Source organism: Palaemon carinicauda, chromosome 5 (genome assembly GCF_036898095.1).
Source record: "Palaemon carinicauda isolate YSFRI2023 chromosome 5, ASM3689809v2, whole genome shotgun sequence".
In the NCBI taxonomy this organism is placed as follows: domain Eukaryota; kingdom Metazoa; phylum Arthropoda; class Malacostraca; order Decapoda; family Palaemonidae; genus Palaemon; species Palaemon carinicauda.
The window spans coordinates 77,953,253-77,964,142 of NC_090729.1; the positions used below are offsets into that span (position 1 = coordinate 77,953,253).

A 10,890-nucleotide genomic window follows, 5' to 3' on the forward strand; every position below is an offset into this window, starting at 1 on the left:
GCAGGGGGATTGCCAATCCTAGCGTTTACGGCCTCGGCCGCTCCGTTCAATATCCTTGGGCTCGAACTCTCTCTCTCCAAGGATGGAGGAGTGTCTGAGCCTGCTGACATCCACGGCTGGGACTTTCGAGTGGAACCTCTCGGTCACGGCATCTCGACGTTTTAGGATCGAGTTTGCCCACAAGTTCGAAACTTGGTGAGCTAAGAACTCGATGGAGCGCGTGCCCGAGAGGAGGAAAGTCTCAAGGGCCTTCCTGGTGCTCTCCTTGGACAAGTCTTCGGATCGCAACAGGATGCCCAGAGACCCCAGCCAGATGTCCAGCCACGAAGTGGCCTGCATGGCACACTTCGCAACCTTCTCCTGGCTTAAGATCTCCGTAGCCGAGAATGTCACCTGCTGGGCGGAGAGTTTCTCGAGAGAAATCCCCCTAGAGAGCTCTTCCACGGAGTGGTGGAGGGGAAGAGCTAAACAAGACTCCCCCATGATCTCGAAGTACCTCCTCTGCTGTACCCGAGGAGGTGGGAAGAGTTTGTTCCCGGCAGAGGAACGGCTGGAGGCAAATTCGGCGAGCTGGCCCTCAACCTTGTCTCTGGCACTCTTCACTCCCTGGGACCAGGGCAGATCCGCACTGGCCTTTGGGAGCTTCTGGGTACCGTAGACTTGGTCCGGGACCGTGTCCTTGCCTTCGCGAGGGGCGGCCTCGGGGTCCTTGAATCCACTGAGTTGCCTCATCAGACTCAGGAACTGCCAGAAGGCATGCTCCGACTTGTGCTGTTCTCCTCCTTGTGGACTGGCAGCACGGTCTCCTGTCCCCAGTAACTCTACTTGGGGAGATACGTGGACGTTCTCCTGGGGTCTCGGTAGCTCCGGTTGAATCCGGGTGGAAGACTTAGGAACAGTCTTTGAGTCCTTAGGCTCCCTCCTGGGAGGGATACAGGACTCAAGCAAAGAAGTCTGGGGGCTCCTCTCCACGCGGGACGGTTCTCTTCCTCGAGGTGGGGTTCCTCCCATTGGTGCCGTGGGAGAACGCCTCACCTCGCTGGATTCTCCTGAGGACAGAAAGGTTTCGTCCACAGGGGAAGGGGCTTTCCCGACGGACTTCTTGGGAGCCAACTTAACCCTGGGAGAAGTAACCACGAAGTCCACTCCTCTCCTTCTCTTCAGCGGGGACGCGGGTGCCGTTGGTTTCAGTCCCAGATCAGCGAGGGCCTGCTTCATCGCCTGCACGACCGCTTTGATCAGGGAGCCGAACCAAGGCTGGCGGCTGACCGACGCAGTGTTAGCAACACCCGCTGGAGGGAAGGGGATCGGCTGATCCTTAGGAGTGGATGCTACGGGGCCTGCCTGAAAAGAAGAAGAATGTTGCGTGGACCTTTCCGAAGATTCTTCCTGCTCTTGGACGTGTGTACCTCTGCGCTTGCGGGGTGGAGATCGCGAAGACGAGGATCTGGAAGCACGCGTCCCCGACGACTTGCACAGTTGAGCGGGCTGCGAAACCCGGCGGGAATCGCTGGCGGCGTCGCGCTGGCGCTCACGCGATGGTTAAATCGCTGGTTCGCGCGCGGGTGAACGTGGGCGCACAGAGATGAAGACGCGGGCGCGCGGGCGAAGGATCGCGCGGGCGCGCGGGCGAAGGATCGCGCGGGCGCGTAGGAGGTTGCTGGTGCGCAGGAGATCGTTGGCGGGCAGCTGCGCGATCAGAAGGAACCAACTGGGGCGCAGGACCAGAGGGCGAGAAAGTGCGCAACGGCGAACGCTCGTGGGCGGGCTCAGGAGGCATCTCGTGGGTGCGCCGCACAGGAACTCGGGCTGGCTTAGACATGCGCACAGGAGAGTGCGAGCAATGGTGCGCAGGTGATAGCTGGTGCGTAGGCGAACATCGGCGAGGAGGCGGAGGGACAGTGTCCCTGCCTGTGCCCAGATCCGGAGACCGTGGGCGTGTGGGCGAACGTTGGCGCGCATCAGGAACAGGGCGAGCCGTTGTGCGCTGATGAGCAGGAGATCGTGGACGCTCAGGAGACCGATGGCGTGCATTGCGCGTAGCAGGAACAGAAGTGCGCAGGCGAGCTGGAGAACGCTGGCGCACAGGAGGTCTCTGAGGCACAGGAGAGCGCTGGCGCGTATGAGAGCGTGGGCGAGCAGGAGATCTATGGCGAGACTCAGGAGATCGGCCGGGCGCAGCGATTCCAGAGGGACATCTAGGACTGCGTGCGTGCAGGTAAGACCTGGCGCTCGAGAGACTCCCCCACATTGTGGGAAGAGCCCTCTAGCCCCGAAGGGACCGGTGCCCGTTGGAAAACGGAGTGCGTAGGCGCCCACTGCGCATCAGCTCCAGGAACGGGGATGGAAGACTGGAAGGTCTGGCAGGCGTCGGAGATCGCGAACGATCTGCGGAGAGGTCCAAGAAAGCAGCTGCAACGGTCTGCTTTCAACGTGGAGGATCCTCTGCGGGGGAAGTGGAAGGCGAAGACCCGAAGAGGCGCCTCCTAACTCCCTTGTAGGGAGAAGGAAGGCCTCTACGGTGAAGAGGAGGGCGAGCCTTACGGCGAAGACGACCTTGAGGCACAGCAACACCATCGTCTGTCCTCCGAAGAGGAGTCTCTGTTAGTGCACTCCCCCGAGGGGGTGAGACCGTTGGACCCAGCTCCCCCCTCGAAGGATGTTCGGAGGGGGGAACTGAGCCTTCAGCAACAACCGCAACCGCAGCAGGGGTTTGACCCGACCCATCGGAAGCCTCTGCCACAACTACGTCGACAATAGACAGAGGATCTACCTCTGCTATTACCGGCGACTGTTTGACAGATGCACCCAACTGGATCAGGTCAAACAGGGCTTCCTTGGAGGGCGAGCCCTTAAGCCCCAAGGAAGCCCAAAGCTGTAAGAGATCATCATTAGTCACATGGTCATCAAGAGAATCAATGCCCTCCCCCGGAGCAGGAGGGGGAGCTGTCTCGCTATGGGAGGCAACACCCTCTCCCGAACCCCGAGATTGGGAAACAAAAGAAGGGCCTGCGCTACCACTCGCCGGCCTCTCGCGAGAGACCGATCGAGTGGGAGCTTTGGGTGGCGGAAGAAGAGTCCCTGGAGCCTTCCTTCTTGAAGGCAACCCTTGAAGGAGAACGGTCCCGCTTAGGCTTCTACTTACGCTGCCGGGCAAACCTCTACCACTGGGAGGTAGGCCACTCCCTGCACTCACTACATGCATTATCCCTTTCACACCGTTGACCTCAACACTGCGGGAATAAGGAGTGAGGGTCCGTCTCGACCGCCGACATGAACGTTCCACAAGGGCGATCGGGGAGTCCAGGGCACTTCCGCATGATGGGAAGAAAGGAAGAGGCCAACTTCAAGCACACAAGCTGAAAGAAAAAGCAAAAAATTAAGGCTGTCAACAATGCGAGGGCGAAGCAGAGAGTCTGCTCATCGCCCGAGCCAAAAGTGAAGTGAAGCAGTTCACCGGTGTGTGGGGGGGGAGGGGTAGCTAGCTACCACTCCCCTACCCCCTTGCTAACTAGCGCGGGGGTAGTTAACCCTCGTTAAAATTCTAATGGCTCGTCATTTCAGCTACGCCGAAAGTAAAACCCCATGTAAATAGCGTGGTTTTATTTCGGGTACGGAACAATTATGTATAGCACTATATCAATTACATATAGATTCCATTCTATTTTCTTCACAACAAAAATCGTTAAAATTTACCTATTCAATTCTATTATTAATCTTAATTATATAATTTAGCTATATTTAATTTTTATTTTAATACTATTTCCCTCTACCCTCTCATTACATTAAACTATTATTTGGTTCCTTCCTGTATAGTCTAAATAAGAAGACTTTAGTCCAAATTCTGTCTAACACTATCGTATAACAATTCATCTTCCATTCTTTTTTTTTGTTTCCAAATTATTTCTTTTATTCTCACATTTCCATTGTTCATTTTTAGTTTACATTCATTCAATACATCATTTCTTGCTGGACAGTATCTGAGTGACCTTAGTTATTCCTTTTCATTCTTATTATCTATTTTTTTCATTTTTTTCCATGATATTTATTATGTATTAATTTCACTTAATGTAGATTTTATATACACGATTTTATGTATCTTTCTCCGGTCACCTTGAACCCATAAACGCTCTAGTCACAAAGCTTATATTGTTTTTTTTTAATAAAGACACATTTCCCCTATTTCTCTTATTTGTTAATGGGAAAATGAAAGATCAAATAAAAGATATCTCTTATGCGATAGCATAACCTAAAAACATGAAATATATTCATCTGTAATTTCCATTTCTTTTCAATATATAAAGACCCACTGCGGTCAGAACCAGTAGTCACACACACAAAAAGTTAGAATAACTGAATAATTTACATGTGATGGTAATCTTAAAGAGGTTTCTCTTATAAAAAATACAAATTTTCGTTAGCAAACAACGAAGTGACCGATTATCATGGATTCTATATATATTCCAGTTTTCTTATTTTCTTACATGGAATAACAATACGTCAAAAAGAAACATTCAAGCATACAATAATATAATAATTAAATGAAGAGTTAAGTAGCAAAATTTTTACCTTTTTCAGAGAGAGAGAAAGAGACAGAGAGAGAGAGCCTTACCTTATTGCCTTATTTTTTGTTTGGGTTCCCTCAGGTCCCTCAGTGTGAGGCACCTCATATATCCACCAGAGAGTTGCTAATGCATCTTCTGGTTATTTTGCATCTTCCAGTCTTGGATGGTCTGGGATGCATCTTAGGTATTTATCGAGCTTATTCTTAAACACATCTACACTCACTCCTGATATGTTTCTTAGATGAGCTGGCAGCACATTAAATAGTCGCTGCATTATCGATGCTGGTGCGTAGTGGATTAATGTGCTGTGCGCCTTCCTTAGTTTTCCTGGTATATTTTTTGGCACTATTAATCTACCTCGGCTTGCTCTTTCTGATATTTTTAGCTCCATGATGTTTTCAGTAATTCCTTCTATTTGCTTCCAAGCTTGTATTATCATGTAGCGTTCTCTTCTCCTTTCTAGACTGTATAGTTTTAAAATTTGCAGTCTTTCCCAGTAGTCAAGGTCCTTAACTACTTCTATTCTAGCAGTATAGGATCTTTGTACACTCTCTATTTGTGCAATATCCTTTTGGTAGTGTGGGTACCATATCACATTGCAGTACCCGAGTGTACTACGTACATAAGTTTTATAAAGCATAATCATGTGTTCAGCATTTCTTGTTTTAAAGTGTCTGAATAACATTCCCATTTTTGCTTTACATTTAGCCAACAGTGTTGCTATTTGGTCGTTGCATAACATATTCCAATTTAACATTGCACCAAGGTCTTTAATTGCTTCCTTGTTTGTGGTTGTCTCGTTATTAGGTCCCTTGTATGCATATACCATTCCTTCTCTGTTTCCATACTTCATTGATTCGAATTTATCGGAGTTAAATACCATCCTATTTATCTCCGCCCATTCATATATTTTGTTTAGATCTCTTTGTAGTGAGTTCCTATCTTCATCACAAGTAATTTCTCTATTTAGTCTTGTGTCATCGGCGAAACTTCTCAATACAGAGTTTTCAACATCACAGTCTATGTCTGAGATCATAATAACAAACAGCAGTGCGGCTAATACCGTACCTTGTGGCACGCCAAGATATTACCTGAGCTTCATCCAATTTCTCGTCATTTTCAACCACTATCTGTTTTCTGTTTTGCAGGAATTCTTTTACCCATTTTCCTATCTTTCCCACAATATTATGCTTTCTCATTTTTTTTCTCTAATATATTATGGTCTACCTTGTCAAAGGCTTTTGCAAAATCTAGATAGATCACATCTGTGTCTTTTTCATTTATCATATTTTTGTATATGTTTTCATAGTGTGCTATCAGTTGGGTTTGTGTACTTTTTCCGGGCACAAAACCGTGTTGACCTATATTGAAATATTTTTAACCAAATGATCCATTATTTTCTTTTTTATTAACCTCTCATACACTCTCATAATATGTGATGTTAGACTAACAGGTCTATAATTGCTTGCCTCTAGTCTTGATCCACTTTTGAAGATAGGGGTTATATAAGCTAATTTATGTTTAACATATATCTCGCTCATATCTACACTTTGTCTTAGCCGTATTGCAAGCGGCTTCGCGATAGTGTTTGCAGTTTTTTTTAACAAAATCACTGGAACTCCATCTGGTCCGGCTGCTGATCCATTTTTAATTTCGTTTATAGCCTTGACAATATCTGCTTCATTAATATCTATATCCGTTAGATATTCAACATTTTCTTCTCTCATTTCTGTTTCATTATTCTCATTCGAATTCTCATTCGCAATTCTTGGCGTGAACTCACTTTTATATTTTTCTGCTAATATGTTGCATATCTCGTTTTTTTCATTCGTTAGCCGTCCTTCAATTCTTAGAGGGCCTATTTCTAATCTCCCTTTATTCTTTATTCATCTTTTTTGCATAGGAGTAAAGTACTTTTGGTTTTTTTTTTTTATATTTTGAAGTGTCCTTTCTTCTAAGTCCCTTTCTTCATTTTCTTTTGACTGTATAATCATTGGTCTGCATTTTCTATCTTACATTTTATTTCCATCATTTTCCACACATTGTTTTCTTTTGCAAGATTTTACTTCCACTTTCTAATTTTATGAAATAAGATCCTTCTTTCTCTTGGTATGCATGTCTTTTGTTTATTGTTTTTCTTCGGTACATATTTTTCAACAATTTTCTCCAGTATTTTGTACAGTATGTCCGTATTTACCTGTATATTATCACTTACAAACACATTTTTCCATTCTTTATTCAGTTCTTCATTTATTTCTGACCATTTTATATTCTTACTATAAAAATTATATTTTCCCTATCCTTCCCAATGTTTTGTGCTTTGATTAATTCTGTGATCACTTGCTTTGGAATGGACTATTAATTCTATGACATTATGGTCTGAAATTCTGGTGTTATACACTATTATTTCTTTAACATAATTCACCTCATTCACAAATACTAGATCTAGGACATTTTCCTTTCTGTTGGAATGTGCTTTATTTGTTGTATATTATGTTCTAATAGCATATCTTGAAGCTTTCCAAATTGCCTCTTATCTTCTGTGCTACTATTACTCTCTTTTTTATATGTATACATACAACCACTTTCTTCTATCCGTTCTTTCCAATCCACGAAAGGAAAGTTAAAATCTCCGGATAGATGTATATTCCAGTCTTTATGGTTTCTACATAAATCATCTATTTTTTCTATTATTATGTCAAACTCCTTAGTATTTGGGGGCCAGTAAACTACAATATTCAATAGTTTTTCAGATTCAAATTCTACCGCAATCAATTCACATTCGGTGTTGCTGTATTTTTCACAGACTTTTCCTTGATTTATGTCTCTTCCATATATTGCGGTTCCCCCTTGATTCCTATTTTTTCTGTCAGATCTATAAGTTTGGAAACCCTTTATCTGGTCATCACTGCCAGTCTCTTGGGAATACCATGTTTCACTTATATTTAATATATCTATTTTTTTCAATTTGGGTTAGTTCTTCTAAGAACTCTGTTTTCCTTTTAGAGTTACTCGTGACTAAACCCTGTGCATTCATCAGTATTATGGTTTGTGTTTCATTCCCACTATTTAATATTGGTAATAATATGGATTCTCCCATACTTCCTTCCTGTTCTGATATGATGTTCTTTTCTTCATTTCCCGGAATTCTGCCATTAAAAAATCCAACTTTTCTATTATATTTGTTCTTTCGCCTTCATATTTATTTTTGTGTGTATACCTGCAATTATCCCCATATCTGCACCAACCCCTGGCATTATAGATGCATTCTTTGTAGTTGGGCTCTATATGTGTAGATTTGGGTTGAAAGTCCTCATATCTTGGGGTTTTTGGTGCATAGCACGGTATATACGCGGCCTGCTTTTTTGTTTCTTTTTTGTTTCATTTTTGCTTTCATCTTTATTTTCAGTTTGCTGAGTTTTCTTACTCTCATTCATGGTTGCAGGATGCATATATCGACATTTTTTGTTGAAACTGCATCCTTTTCCTTCTTTTAGGTTTTTGCATATTTTTGGATGGAGATCTCTGCATTCGTCTCCATAACCGTCTAAATACGCACATTTACAATATATTTCATAATTATGGCATATCTTTGGATGCTTGTAGTAGCATCTTTCGCCAAATCTGCAATTCCCTCTTTTCAGCATATTGCAGACTATATCTTTCTTTTCTTTTTTTTTTCTTGTTCTTGCTCTTCCCTAAAAGTATGTGGGTCCGGGTAGTCTCTCTTGAGTCTATTATTTGTTTCCATCTGATAATTTATTTCTTCATAAGTATGCTGTTGGATGGCATCATAGGTTATATCAATGATTTCCTCTACATCCTTACACATATCCTGTTCATTTTTCTCTTCTCCTTCTTCTTCTTCTGCTTCTTCTTCTTCCTCTTCTTTATCTTCAAATATTTGCAGATTTAGTCTCGACTTAATTATATTTTCTATCCAGACTAAGTATGTTGAGCAGAATACCTTTGTGTCTCTATTTTTTTATTTTTTTTTGCTGTATTTCAGCACATGTAGGGTGTGTTGGAACATGGGAGGCATCACATTTTCTAATCAGTTGTTGAGGATTATTAATGGAATACCATATCTTACATGTATTACCATTTTGGCATTCTTTTTCCCAGTGCACCAATCAGCATATTCACCAAATTGGACTTCTTATTGTTCTTTGATGGAATGTGTTGATTGATGTAAACTTTCTTTATAAGTCTCTTTATCACTTGGATCTTCTTTGGAATTTCTTCTATTATTTTGCTGAAGTTTTCCACAGATTTGTTCCAGTTTATTGGATCATATTGTTTCAATATGTCTGCGAAAATTTTTCCGTCACACTGGTTGGAGTTACTAGTGACGGTCGAGCTCTTGTTTCGCCAACTCATGGAATTTACTTTTGCTGACTCCAGTGATGTCTCTCCAAGAGTTTCCTGTGTTATAGAGTGCCATCTTGATCATATTTTTATTAATTCACAAGATAACTATCCTATGCCGACGTTTTATCCCACTTTTCTGCCCTCAAACTAATCACCGACTATTCACGAAAACTTGTAGCTATATTGCACTCGATAGCCTTTAGTTATCCGCGTTAAATCAGGATATTTTAGGGACGCACAAGTGTATTCACTCACCGGCACACAGATACAACTCAGAGAGAGAGAGAGAGAGAGAGAGAGAGAGAGAGAGAGAGAGAGAGAGAGAGAGAGAGAGAGAGAGAGAGAGAGAATCTTTTTTTATTACCTAATGAAAATTAATTTTCATTATGCATTCTATAACATCAAGTATTACAAAATCATACTATAAACCTAAGTATGAGCCTTTCCTAATAATTTTAATTATTGAAATATCTATGGGAAGGGTTTATTGCTAATTAGTTTACATGTGCTAGCTATAAAGGTAAAGTGTATATTTGTTTGCGTTTCACTAATTTTATATTTATAAAATGATTAATATCATCGTTAATGGTATGGTTGATAGCATTATGTTTATTAGAACATCAATATGTGGCATAGAGTGCAATAAGACAGGTGAAAAGTAAAGAGGAGATGCAGAGAACAAGAACAACGCAATGTACAGCAATCCTAACTGAGTTGATGTAAGGAAGTTCCGTATAGGATTGAAATTTTTTTAAAAACATTTTGCGGATCTACATATGTGGTTTATAAAATACTTGAAAAATCAAATTCGTGAATATAGTCCCTTGACTTTATATATATGGCATTTATAGATAATGAAAAAGCTTTTGAATCTGTCACAACTTCAGCAGTATTGAAAGCCCTTCAAAGACAAGGAATATATGAATATTACGTAAGAATACTTTTAGACATCTATACGGGAAGTACAGCAATCCTAAAACTACATTTGAAATGGTGAGAAAATTCGGAATGAGAAAGTAATTGAACAGGGAGACTCTATCTCTCCTAAATTATTGAAAGCAGTTTTTAAAAATTTAGATTAGGTAAATGGAATTAACATTAATGGGGAATACCTTAACAACCTGAGATTCACAGATGATAGTGTTGTTTAATGAATCATGGAAAGAATTGCAAAATATGACAGAAGATTTAAATAGGGGAAACAGAAATGTAGGTTTGAAAGTGAATAAGAGCAAAACTAAGATAATGTTCAATGAAAATACAGAAAACCAGTAAGGGTTATGGATCAGCCTCTAAAGATTGTTAATGAATATACATACTTAAGACAGATAGTGTTGCCTAATGACATGAGACCAGGATTAAAAGAAGGATAAGTATGTGATGGAGAGATTTTTGGTAACTGAACTGAGATTATAAAAAGTAAAAGCATAGATTTCGTTAAATAGAAAAGTATTTAATCAGATGGTATTACCAGTATTAACTTATGCATTGGAAACTTGGAGCTTTAATAAAGCCTTGAAACATAAGCTAGTTTTAACTCAAAGAGCTATGGAAAGAATAATGATCGGATTAACACTAAGAGACAGAAAATTATTAAAATGGATATGAAAGCAGTACTAACTAAAGGAGAGGATATCCTAACAACATATAAGAAAAAGAAATGGACATGGGAAGGACATATAATATGAATGACAGATAATAGATGGACATTAAGAATAACTGAATGGGTCCCTAGATATTGCTAAAGAAGCATAGGAAGGAAGAGAAGATGGTGGATTGATGAACTAAAACAAGTTGGGGGTATAGACCTTTCTGTGACCTGTATTGGAAAATCAGGTTTCGTAGCATGAAGTGATGCGTGAAGATTTAATAAAGTTGTTTGAATTTCTCTATACACCTTGGTGATGTGACAAGTGTGTGTTGCATCACATCAAGACTGATAACAGGCTGTTGC

The 10,890-nt window shown here is 41.7% G+C and overlaps 1 protein-coding gene across 8 annotated transcripts in view; it reads right to left on the reverse strand.

The window, feature by feature from the left end:
• LOC137641352 (protein GOLM2-like) overlaps nt 1-10,890 on the reverse strand; it is a 756,580-nt gene that overhangs the window by 33,026 nt on the left and 712,664 nt on the right. The window lies entirely within an intron of this gene.